This window comes from Myodes glareolus, chromosome X (assembly GCF_982192425.1).
Source record: "Myodes glareolus chromosome X, mMyoGla1.1, whole genome shotgun sequence".
In the NCBI taxonomy this organism is placed as follows: domain Eukaryota; kingdom Metazoa; phylum Chordata; class Mammalia; order Rodentia; family Cricetidae; genus Myodes; species Myodes glareolus.
Genome location: NC_142053.1, coordinates 101,842,167 through 101,855,474, shown reverse-complemented (window position 1 = coordinate 101,855,474; position 13,308 = coordinate 101,842,167). Strand labels below are relative to the sequence as shown.

Here is a 13,308-nt window from a genome sequence, read left to right as displayed (position 1 = left end):
CTCTGGGGTACTGGGCGGGACAGAAACCCCAACAAGCCGGCCTTCATGCTACAGCACCAAAAGGTTTTGACTTTTACATTCTCCCTCTTGCTAAACTGTTAGATTGCCTCCTTAGAGCTAGTCACCAAGGCCTATCCCTTATGTGGACACTGCTTCATTCCTGAGAACCATTAACAAGGTCCAAACATCAAAACACCAAAGTCCAGGAATCAAAATTCATTATTTTGATTAACCTAATTAAAATATCCACTCAAAAGTTATCAACACAACCTAGATCATTATAATACAGACCTCCCCCTTTCCCCTTAAAATGATCACTTTCAAAGCTGTTTGCTGCTGTTTCTGCTTGAATCAGATTAAGTTACCTGGTTTATTTGCCTTGCTTAATTAAGGATCTCTTTGCTTTTTATTTGTGCTTGGAAATTGATGTTTGGGTGTGTTCTGTGTCTAATCCCAATACACAGGTCCCTTCATTTTTGTTTCATGACTCAGATTGGCATGTAACCCACCCTAACTTTTATACCATACTTTCCAGTCCTCTTGACACTTGATAACCTCATCCAATAACAGCTGTTTGGTAAGTCACCAACCCTTGCTGTTTTAAACAGTCACTAGGTCACTAACTGACCATCAAGTGTCCAGTTTCCCTACTGTGTCGTGTGGGATTCGGGAGACTTCACCCCATCATGACCTTTTTTTTCCATCATGACCTTTAATAATTATAGAGGACTCCCTTGGCTGGTAGTAGGCCCATTCCCTTCAGTTCAGCTTGGGCAAAAGATTTCCTTTCAATTTTGGTGACTATACCCACTATATTTCAGTGTCCATTCCTAAATGTCCATAACTCTGTTGACAGCACTTGTGGTTACGGAGCTTGTGTGATTATCTCTCCCTTGCAGAGGCCTCTCTATCAGCCATTCAAATCTCAGGGGACACCCTTGGATCTCAATCTTGGTTACCAGCCACTATTTGTGATGGGATCAACTCTCTCTATTCTGATTGACTCAACTTTGGAATGTCTTCTCCAAAACCTCAAAAGCTACAATTAACTCCAGACCCCCTTATCTCTTTGTAAGGAACGATCTTTCTTATACTTCCTAAACTCATTCATTCAAGTTTGGCCTCAATACCTCCTAGACAACCAGTCTAAATATTCATGTAATGATTCACTTGAACCTAACATTGTACAGGGTCTTTACAACTTTTGTGTACATACAGGAAAATGAAAATAAATCCTTTAAGTTTCTGTTTTCTTTGTTCTTTACTCCAAGCCTTCCTTATGTAGTTTTTATTTACTTTTCCACATCCTCCTTGCCCATAAGTATTCTACCTCACCTCTTGATTCTTCTGTTCCAGAAGTTTAAAAGCTATCCTGTAATTCTGCTGATGATTCTCTTCTCAATCTCCACTCATGACTTTCTCCCTCTATCCAGATACCTTCTTTTCACTATCTGAAACTCTCTCCTCTCCTTCATATACCTGGACTTCACCTGAACAGTAGAGGTCTACTTCTGAACACTCAGATCCTGCCTCTGCTTCTCTCCTTCTTCTTTTCAATCTGAGTCTCCCTTATAGTCTAATGCTCCCCCTTTTAGTCATATCCACACTTGCTCCCTCACATGATAAACTAACTTCAGCTCCTGGTCAAATCCTGCTTCTTATGAATGTAGCAGGTATGGAGGACCCTATTCATTTCCATGTCGCTTTTTCAATGAACTTGTACTTGCCCAGGATGAAAAAGGTCTAGGTTCCTTTTCAGACACCATTACCTTCACCTTCCTTTGCCTCTATATGATCCTTTCTAATAATTGTGTCCTCTAGAAATATAGATGTGTCTGGGAAAAAGCCAATTAAGATTCAGGTCAAATACACAAAGCAGATCAAACTCACACCACTGGAGCTATGGCAGTCCCTGAAATAGATCCTAACTGGAGTTATAGTAACAGACATAATTATCAGGCCAGAGACTGTTTCAGTTTTGGTCTCCTTTGTGCCCTGGGTGGGGGTAGTGACACTTAAACCAATTAACTTTCAAAGAATACTAGAAGTAATTTAGAACATATCTGAAAACCCCTCTCAATTCTCCCCATGCCTTGCAAAGATCCTACTCAAACATAAAAGCCTAGACCAAGAACTCCTAACAACCTACTTTTTTGTGCAATCTTACTCAGACAAAAGAGCCAAACTCAAACATTAAAATGTTGGGAAAACCCTGTTATTTAGGTCCCAGTTTACCATGTTCCAACAGCTCTATGAGCTCAGCACAAATTGGAGAATTGCTTTATTCAGTGAGTCTCTTCTGTGTTTTACCTTAATTGGAGAATGTCTCTAAGCTCAAATGCCTGACCTTATCTGAGGAATGACCCTGCACAGATCTCTCAGCAAATGATCACTCTTTCATCTTTTTCCACATGATTATTGTATTCCACATTATGACCAATCATCCCTTCCTGCCAGTGACTCTATGAACTCTTTGTTATATAACTTATTCCTGAAACAATAAAATAATTCTTCTCTCTGAGATGAATTTAAATTTTTTCTGTCATGCTCATAGCCATACAAACTCTGCTTGCCATTTCTGCTACCATTACCAGTACAGTGTCCAATGACCCCTCAGGAAAAGGAGACCTAAACTAACCCAAGGCCCATTTAACACCTAGGCTGTTGTCCTGCCCCTGGCATTCAAGGTCTTTCATAATTGTGATGAGTGTAACCAAAAATACAGGTACTATCTTTTGAATAAGGCTCTCTATCAGATCCCTGGTGATGGAGTACCCCAAAGAAAGGGGATATCAGATCTGAAATAGCCACCAGATCCTTGCATTCAATTGTAGAAGGAAGTTCACGAGGCCTTTGCCTACTCAAATCCTCAGAGATGTACCCAACCATTCCCTAATTATCTTCAGGAGAACCAATGGGCTTTGGAATGGCCCCAAGGTACAGTTTCCCTGGGGTCATCTAGCCTCCTAGCATCTCCCATGGTCCTTCTGGGCATGGCATCTGAGGACTAAAAAGGAGCAGGCTCTGCTCTATACCTGACTAAATATACACCAATACTCTCCAGGAACCTGGGATCTTTTTTGTGTGTGTCAGGTCATCTCATCATTTCCTTCCTAGATACTGGGGCCATTTTTTTTTAGTCATGAGAGAGTTCTGGGGTTCCACTTACTCTTCTTCTTATCCATAGTCAGAGTACATGGCCAGTCTTCCAGATCCCTCCAAACTCCCTAAATTTTTCCTTAAAAGTCTTTTCATTTTCACATTCCTTTCTGCTCATACATTCCAATGTCCTACTCCCTTTCTAGGAATGGATTTTCTCTCTCAATTTGGCATGAATTTTTTTCATTTTACTCAAGAAACACCTCAAAGTGCCTGTATCCCTTCAAGCCTCAATTTATATACCCTACCACCCTCCAAACTCCCAAAACCTCCCTTGCCCTCTTCTCATTTCTTAAGTCAACTCCATTGTATGGAATACTGCCTCTCTTTCCCTTGATTCACAATATAAACCCCCTTCTGTGACACTCAAAGATTCTTCTATCTCCATCTCCAATCCCTAATACACCCACCCTTAGCCAAACTCATAGGTCTCAAACACATCATTCAGGCTCTTTTATTCAAACAGTTTCTATGACCCACTTCTTCACCCTATAATACTCCCATATTGGCAGTCATAAAATCTAACTGAAGCTTTTGCCTACTCCAAGACCTTTGCTCCATAAACACCGCCAATGTCTTACACCATCCTGGAGTCCCCAACCTTCAGGTCTTCTTATCGACTATCCATGGCAATGCTACTATTTTTTTAGTCCTAGCTCCAAAAAGATGCTTTATTTCAATAACCCTAGATATTCATTCTTAAGATATTTTTGCCCTCACTTCGAAAGACAGATATTCAGCAATCCCAACAAATTATCTTGACTGTCCTTCCCCAGGGATTCAGAGAAAGCCCCCTCCTTTCTATCCAGGCATTTGCTACAGACATGGCCTGCCTTCTATCCTTTTCCCTTCTGCCTCTTTTAGAGTGTCGATGACCTCCTTTTTGCAGTCCTTCCCTTTCTTCTAGCCAATCTAACACCACCTCATTCCTCAATTTTCTGGGCTCCAGCAGTGACAGGGTATCACCTTCCAAAACTCTTGTATCCTGCTACATTATTGAAAGTGTTTATGAGCTGTAGAAGCTCTTTGGTAGAAATTTTGGGATCGCTTATGTAAACTATCATATCATCAGCAAACAGTGAGAGTTTGACTTCTTCTTTTCGAATTTGTATCCCCTTGATCTCCTTTTTCTGTTTTATTGCTCTAGTTCAGACCTCAAGAACTACATTGAATAGTTATGAAGAGAGTGGACAAACCTTGTCTTGTTCCTGATTTCAGTGGAATCGCTGGGAGTTTTTGTTTTGTTTTGTTTTCAGAAAGAGGTCAAAGTATCTGTATTTTTAATAATTTCTTGAAAGGGTAAAAGAATTTTACATTACAATCCAAGGTTGGTAGGGTGAGGAGGGGCAGTGAAACAGTCAAACAAAAAGGGAAGCTGAGAAACACACGGTGGGTGGGGAGTTTAGCTATAAGGGATCTGAGGGGTGAGTAGGAGTACTGCCCAACTGAAATGCAATTATAAGTAAAGTTTGTTACTTAGCACTATTCATGGGAAGAGAGCATCCTGACTCCTTTTCTATAGAATACTGGGAGTGAAATGATGCATCCCAGGTGGAATATGATTGGGAGTTGGAAGACAGAGAGGGTTAAAAGCCAAATAGACACTGAGAGTCACTAGCAGGTTAACTGCAGATACCAACTCTCACTTAAAAAGCTGGGGGCTAATGGGGTTAACACAAAAGCTGTAACAAGTGAGATCTCTGGAAGATTTGAAAGAGGCAACTCTTCTATTGGTTTGACCTTCGCAGCCTATTTACACACACACACACACACACACACACACACACACACACACAGGCACGTGTGTATGTGCACAGATACATATACACATGAATTACTGCTTTCCCTGGAAGCACAATATTATAAATATGAGATATATTCCCCATAGGGAAAGCACAGCTAGGAGTAGCAACCTCTGGACCTCATAGCTGCCCACACCCTATCCAATGCACAAGTTGGCCTGGGAGAAGGACAAGTGAGGGCCAGAGGGGCCAGCTTTTGCATAACACAAAAGAACCCGAGTCACAGAGGAAAGGCGTTCATGAGCCCTCTGCTCCTTGACTCTCAGTTCTCCACCAACTTACCCTGGGCACCAATGGCTACATTATCAGAAGAGAGGGAGGGCCTGGGACTTGCCTGGGTGTATGACTAAGACAACTGTCATACTGAGTCATGCTGTCATGTCAACTGTCATGCTGAGGTGTTGCATGTGTGACAGGGATTGAGGGGGTAGTGGTGCAGGAAGGAAGGCTGCATTCTATAATGGTGCAAGAAGCATGTATACATTTCCCTATGTGTGGGTGCATGTGTACACAGTGTCTGTGAAAACCCCAGTTATAAAAGCATCCAAAGGAGTTCTAGGGATGCAGCTGAAGGCCTAAGGTATCCCTTGTCAAGGTCAGGATCAAGGACGGGTAGACACAGGTGGAGAACCCCTGGGCATTGCCAGGGCAGCTGCAGTAGGGAGGACCCAAAGTCCCACAGAAGCAAGAGACACTGGCCTTGTGACAGGAAGATATCCCTTCCACCTCCACTCCCCCAGTTCCTAAAAGACACCTAACACTTCCCCTACAGTTTCTCCAGCTTTTAACACAAAACTTAAAACAAGGGGAGGAGGAAGGAAAGGGAAGAAAAAACAAAACCCCCACAATTATTCTTGTGCCAATATCTCACACAAACCTGGAGTTCTCCAGAAATTAGGACAGGCTGGGTGTGGGGTTTGGGGAAGGAGATAGAAGAGTTCCTGAGGTCTGAAAAAAGAGGTAAACACATCACAGAACTAGATGAGAGTTTCATTAGAATCTAACTAAAAACAGAGAGGTGTGGTTACTATTTCCAGTCAGTTTCCCCATCATGATAGTCATGTAACAAACCAAGGCAATGTCGATCTTGAGCCAGACTCACAGAGTCCCCTGGTCCTGGCCCTAGCCTCAATACAGTGTCTCTGCATTGCTGCTCCGGGGCCATTTGATTTTCTCAATATTCTTCAGGATCATGTCATGTAAAGTGACATACTGATTCCTTAGTTCTTAAATGATGTGATGGAGGCTGATGTATTCTTTCTCATCAATCTCTGTGATACTGCGGAGATAGTCCTCCACATGGGGATATTTAGCTATTTTAGAAACCAATTTGGCTCTTGCAATATAGTATCTAGAAATCTGGTCTAGATAAGATGCAGCTTCACTCTCAACAGTTCTTAGTTCTGCAACTGTTTCCTCCTGAATAGACACCCCGAAGTTGTTTCCATCTTCTATTCTGGGAATCAAGAGCTGTACTCACATTTTGACCGTGTTACATTTCTCAATCAGCAGCCGAATCTCAGGTTTTACTTTCTCAATAATGTCCACCAGCTGTTGGTTGCTTTGCAAAATCCCGTTGGGCATCACAAACACCTTGGTTCCTTGGAAGGCCTCTTCACTTTCATCCAACCTGCACTTCTTGTAAGTGGGATCATCCAGTCCATCATGGCTATTGGTGAGGAGAATGGGGTCAGGGACTGGGAGAGTCATGTCTGAGTGGATCTGAGTTAGGTCAGGGATATTTAGGATTGGTTCCTTTAAAAAACTATCAAGTTCTGCAGGAGAATTGTCTGTATTCTGTCAATCATGTTTTAAATAAACGCTGATTGGCCAGGCAGGAGGTGTAGGCAGGAAAAACAGACATGAAGTGGAAATGATGCAAAGAGAGCAGGAGAATTCTGGGGAGGAGGAAGTTGATTCCTCCCACTCCTGCCCAGATCACCGACGCAGCAGGGTGTGAGCTGCCCCACTGAAAATGGTACTGAGCCACATGGCTAACATAGATCAGAAAAATGGGTTAATCAAGACATGAGAGTTAGCCAGTAAGAAGCCTGACCTAATGGCCCAATCAGCATTATAACTTATAGAGATCTCTTGTGTGGTTGATTTTCTCTGGGGCCTGCAGGTTGTGGGGTACCAGGCAGGGACAGAAAACACAAACAAGCAGGCCCAACATGTTACAGAATGGCACCCACGTGGATTACTGCATCCAAAGAAAGCCCAAGAAAGCTTGGGAAAGACTAAAGTATTTTGGTTTTCAGCCGTAGCAGGAAAAAAGCTGAGCTGTTTTAAAATGTCGGCTTTCTGGGCCATCTGACCAGGGAAAACTCTCAGTGACTCTTTCAAGCAGGCCGTCCTGACTATGGAAACACTGTTGCAGCTTCCTTCCTGGCAAGGACCTTGAAATGCCTTAAGAGCTTTTGAGTGTTGTCTTCTCCATATTCCTTAGCAAATTAAAGACCCATGTGGTCAGAAAAAGAGATATACAATAAGGAGAGATTCAAAGAATAAGAAAACCTCTAAATGGTTTACAGTGTGTTAAAAATATATGCAGGCTTGGAAAAAAAGGGTTAAAGCCTTAAAATAAAAAAGAAAGAAAGAGAGTAGTTGGGTGTGGTGGAACACACCTTTAATCCCAGCACTGGGGAGGCAGAGACAGACGGATCTCTGGGAGTTCAAGGATAGCCTGGTCTACAGAGGGAGTTCCAGGACAAAGATATGCAGAGAATCTGTCTCAAAAAGAAAAAAGTTAAAAACAGACAGGAAGTGGAAATGATGCAAAGAGAGCAGGAGAATTCTGAGGAGGAGGAGGAAGTTGATTCCTCCCACTCCTGCCCAGATCACCAAAGCAGCAGGATGTGAGCTGCCCCACTGAAAATGGTACTGAGCCACATGGCTAACATAGATCAGAAAAAAGGGTTAATCAAGACATGAGTGTTAGCCAGTAAGAAGCCTGACCAAATGGGCCAATCAGCATTATAACTTACGGAGTCCTCTGTGTCATTTTCTTTGGGGCTAAGCAGCTGGGGGGCTGGGCAGGACAGAAATTCGAACAAGCAGGTCCGGCCTTTTCATGTTACAAAGTTCTAGTAACTTTGAGCAGGCAGCAGGTGGGCAGGTGGCCGCCGACATGGAGGGAGGGAATGAGCAAGCCGTGAGCAAGTCTGTGAGCGTGGCTGGGTCCTGAGGGCAGTGGAGATTCCTCAGGCCCCTCTGGTGCCCTCTCCGGAGTCCACAGTACCTCCAGCACCCAGTGGAGCGGACATGACCCTGACCAGCCATGGGCCATGACCTAGTTGCTGAAGGTGGATCAGGAAGTGAAGCTCAAGGTTGATTCTTTCAGGGAGCGAATCACAAGTGAGGCAGAAGACTTGGTCGATGGGAGTTTTTCTCCATTTAGTTTGGAGTTGGTTGTTGGCTTGCTGTATATTGCCTTTATTATGTTTACGTATGTTCCTTGTATCCCTGCTCTCTCAAAGACCTTTATCATGAAGGGATGTTGTATTTTGTCAAAAGCTTTTTCAGCATCTAATGAGAATATTATGTGGATTTTATTTTTCAGCTTGTTTATATGGTGGATTACGTTGACAGATTTTCATATGTTGAACCATCCCTGCATCTCTGGGATAAAGCTGCATCTCTGGGATCATGGTGGATGATGGTTCTGATGTGTTCTTGGATTCGATTTGCCAGTATTTTATTTAGTAGTTTTTCATCAATGTTCATGAGTGAGATTGGTCTGTAATTCTCTTTCTTAGTGATGTATTTCTGTGGTTCGTGTATCAGGGTAATTGTAGCCTCATAAAGAGTTTGTCAATGTTCATTCTGTTTCTATTGTGTGGAATAATTTGAGGAGTATTGGTCTTAGTTCTTCTTTGAAAGTCTTGTAGAATTCTGAGATGAAACCACCTAGTCCTGGGTTTTTTTTTGGTTGGGAGACTTTTTTTTTTCAAAAAAAGGAAAATAATTAATTAATGTTATTTTGAACATGAATTTTAAGAAATCCCCATTGCACATGAAATTGGATAACAGATGTTAGAACCACTTCCACGTTCGATATTCCACTGTAGCTGTGCAAATGTTGCCATGGATAATAAGTGCTGGCTTTTTATTATTATTACTTTAAAAATACCAATCCAAATTCCCACTCCCTCCCTTCCTCCCAGTCTCCTCCCTCTCCCTCCAGAGACCCTACCCTACCCCTCCAACCCTAAGGGAGTGCTATGCACCCTGCCCTGTGGAAAGTCCAAGGCCCTTCCTATTACATTCTAGGTTGAGCAAGGCTTACATCCAAAGAGAATAGGATCCTATGAAGCTGGTATATGCAAGAAGAGACACACCAAAGTGCCACTATCATTGGCCCCTCAGTCTGACCCAGCTGTCAACCCCCTTCAGAAGGACTTGGTTGTTCCCATGCTCGTTCACTCCCAGTCCAGTTGGAGTTGGTGAGTTACCATTAGTTCAAGTAAACTGTCTCAGTGGATGATTCCCTCATGGTCTTGAATTCCCTGCTCACACTTTCACTCCTACTCTTCAAATGGATCTTGGGAGCTCAATCCAGTGCTCTAGTGTGGGTCATTGCCTCTGTTCCCATCTGTTGTTGGACAAAGATTCTATGGTGATATTTAAGGTAATCATCAGTCTGACTACAGGGTAAGGTCAGTTCAGGCACCCTCTCCTCTATTGCTTAGGGTCTTATCTGGGGTCATTCCTGTGAGTTCTTGAGCATTTTTCTAGAGTCATGTTACTTGCTAACTCCATAATGGCTCCCTCAATCAAGATATCTCTTTTCTTGCTCTCATATCTGTCCTTCCCCCACCTTGACTATACCATTCCCTCAAGTTCTCCTTAACCCCCCTTCTCCTCTTTCTTCTACCCCTGCCCCCTGGGCTTTTTTTTTGTTGGGAGACTTTTGATGATAATTTCTATTTCTTCAGCAGTTATAGGTTTGTTTGATTACTTGGTCTTGATTTAATTTTGGTAAGTGATATTTAGTCAGAAAGTTGTCCATGTCCTTTAAGTTTTCCAATTTTGTGGAGTACAAGTTTTCAAAATATGACCTGATGATTCTCTGTATTTCCTCCATGTCTGCTGTTATGTCCGCCTTTTCAATTCTGATTTTATTAATTTGGATATTTTCTCTGTTTACCTTTTGGTTTATTTAGATAAAAGTTTGTCTATTTTGTTAATTTTCTCAAAGAATGAACTCTTTGTCTCATTGATTGTTTGTATTGTTTTCCTTGTTTCTATTTTCTTAATTCCAGCTCTCAATTTGTAGGTTTTCTAGAATTAGTATTGCTGTTGACTTCTAGTTTTATACTATGGTGTTCTGATGAGGTACATTGGGTTATTCCAATTGTTTTGTATTTGTTGAGGTTTGTTTTGTTACCGAGTATGTGGTCAATTTTTGAGAAGATTCCATGAGGCACTGAGAAGAAGGTATATTCTTTTCTGTTTGGATGGAATATTCTATAGATGTCTGTTAAATCTATTTGAGTCATAACATCTGTTAGTTCCCTTATTTCTCTGTTAATTTTTTTGACTGACTGACCTGTCCTGTGGTGAGAATGAAGTGTTGAAGTATCCCACTATTAGTGTGTTGGCTTTAATGTATGATTTAATCTTTAGAAGTGTTTCTTTTACATATGAGGGTGCCCTTGCTTTCAATGCATAGATGTTCAGTATTGAGATTTCCTCTTGATAGATTTTTCCTATGACTAGTATGAAATGACCTTCTTTGTCTCTTTTGATTGTTTTTAGCTTGAAGTCTATTTTGTTAGATGTTAGGATAGCTACACCTGCTTGTTTCTTAGGTCCATTTGATTGGTATATTTTTTTCCCAACCCTTTATTCTGAGACGATGCCTATCATTGAGGTTGAGATGTGTTTCTTGTATGCAGAAGAAGGATTCTGTTTTTGTTTCCCGGTGGAACTTGTTTCCTCAGGTCCTCTCTTTATAGCTAGTATTTCACTTCTATACTAAATCCCTTCCATCATTACAACACCCAGGCTTGATTTTCAACCCAGCAGATAAGACTTTTTTAAAAGAAAATAACATAAACATTCAATGTATATCATAGAACTAAACCCACTCCCTAAATTTTCCATTCGCCATGCCCAGAGATTGCTTGCTGGACACAACTGGCAGATTGACTTTTGTAAATTTCCACCTTACCATGCCCAATGATTGCTTATTGATGCAACCGGCAGATTTACCTTACCCACATGCCTACTGTAAAATGCTTTAAATATCTATTGGATATTAGATATAAATATTAGATAATAGATATAAATAGATACTAAGTATTTATTTAAATATCTGTTTTGATACTTTATATGGATCAGTTGAGAACTGTCCAACTTCAAACAAAAGGGTATCAACAATCATTCTTCTTCTCTCTAACATAGTCTCTTGTTTTATACTCCCTTCTTTCCTTTAATGAACTAATGGTTCAGAATTCACCTCTCAAGACCAAGCTTCATGAATGTCTTGGCCTTTCATATTCCATATCATTCACCATACTCTAGTAAAGTATAATGCAACAATAGAAACCTAAAAGAGATACTAACCCAACTCACTCTGAAACTTCAACTCAACTGGGTTAAACCCTTCCCACTAGCTCCTGTCCACCTTCACTCTATGTCTGACTGGCCCAACAATCTTCTGCCCTTTGAACTAATGTTTGGAAGAATGCTTCTATCTCCAGGACTAATTCCACTCATATCACTGGTGAACTCTTTGATAATCTCTGTGAGGACTCCTGGCTTCTGCAAACACCTTTCCATGAGTCAGATAACTTTCTTAAGCAATCACCAATTGTTGGCCAAGTTTTACCTTTTGTGTTTCTCCCTCTCTCTAAACTGCTAGATTATATTTCTTAAGTTGACCATCAAGGTCTCTCCATGACTCATTCCTAGGACACATCATGAAGGTGCAACTATGAAAACACCAAGGTCTAGGAATCAAAATTCATTATTTTTACTAACCTAATTAAAATACCCAATCCAATCAAAACTTACTAATACACCCTATCTCATTCTAACCCAGACCTCCCACTTTTTCCCACTTAAAATTATCACATTCAAAGCTATTTGCTGCTGTTTGCCTTATGCAAATCAAGCCACCCAGTTTCTTTGCCTTGCTTAATAAAAAATCTTTTTGCATCTGGTTTCAATTTGAAAATTGGTGTTTGGGTGTTGTCTGTGTGTAATCTCTGGTCTGAGTTTTTTCTTAAGGGGCCCCAGTGCCTTCAGGCATCCTCAGGGCCCCAAAGCAGGTCAGAAAATTTGGTGGCTCTGGTTGAACACCAATTAACCATAATTAATTAGTAGTCAGGGAGACATGTCTCCTTATACTGAATGGGGGTGCATAAACCTTGTCAGATCTTCCCAGTATCCAGACCAGGGTACCTCAAAACCAGAATCAGGAAACTATGGAGATAAATGTCTCTGGCAACTAGAAGCTTTTATGTCTTACCGAAAAGAGACCTACATAAAAATGCTTATTATCTCTTTTTTTGATTATGGTCATTCATTGCATGGTCTGAAGGACTAAAAGCATGGCCCAAAAGGACTTGGATTACATTTCCAAAGTGTGTGCCCCTGGAGTAGTTCTGTCCCCTGAAGGTCACAAATAGAAGGGTATGGTGAACACTCCATCTTGCCTGGGGACTCTAAATGATAATCCTGAGATTTGTGAGAGAAATACAGTTCCACAACTTTGAGCAAAATATGAAGAATGTTTAATTAATTACTGGCCAGGATTAAAAATTCTGCTCAAGTCCATCCTTGGGATCAGGGAGTGGCCACAAGTCAGATTTTTCAGGGACTTAAGAAGACAAAATCCACAATTTATTGTATTTCATATCTGATCCAATTACAGGGAAGAATACATAATGACATATTTCCTGCCTATAAACTTCCCACCCACATGTGATCAAGCATAAGCAGTGAAGATGTATTAAACAATCTTATTTAGGGGAGTGTAAACATATGGCTTGTTATGCCCAAGTACTATGCATTATAGGATGTTAACTTGTACTTGGGAAAGTGGGGCTTACAGGTTAACTTTGGCTCTTATGCTTCCCTGAAAGTAAGAAAACATTTGTACAATGAGTTCATAAACCCAAATGTAATTTTATAAGACACAATCTGTGTTCCATGAATTTTATTCACATTCAATTAACACCATGAGCATTGTTTAGTTATAATTATGTACAATACGGAACATAAAACTGCTATATGAATATTTGTCTTAGTTGGGTGTCTATTTCTGTGACAAAACTCCATGGCCATGACAACTATTATAAAGGAAAACACTTAATTTGGGCTATCTTACAATTCAGGG

General features: G+C 41.0%; 1 pseudogene; it reads right to left on the bottom strand.

Annotated features, from left to right (window-relative positions):
• Window positions 1-6,089: 6,089 nt before the first annotated feature.
• Window positions 6,090-6,704, bottom strand: LOC125410266 (proteasome activator complex subunit 3 pseudogene; annotated as a pseudogene).
• Between the last annotated feature and the right edge of the window lie 6,604 nt (window positions 6,705-13,308).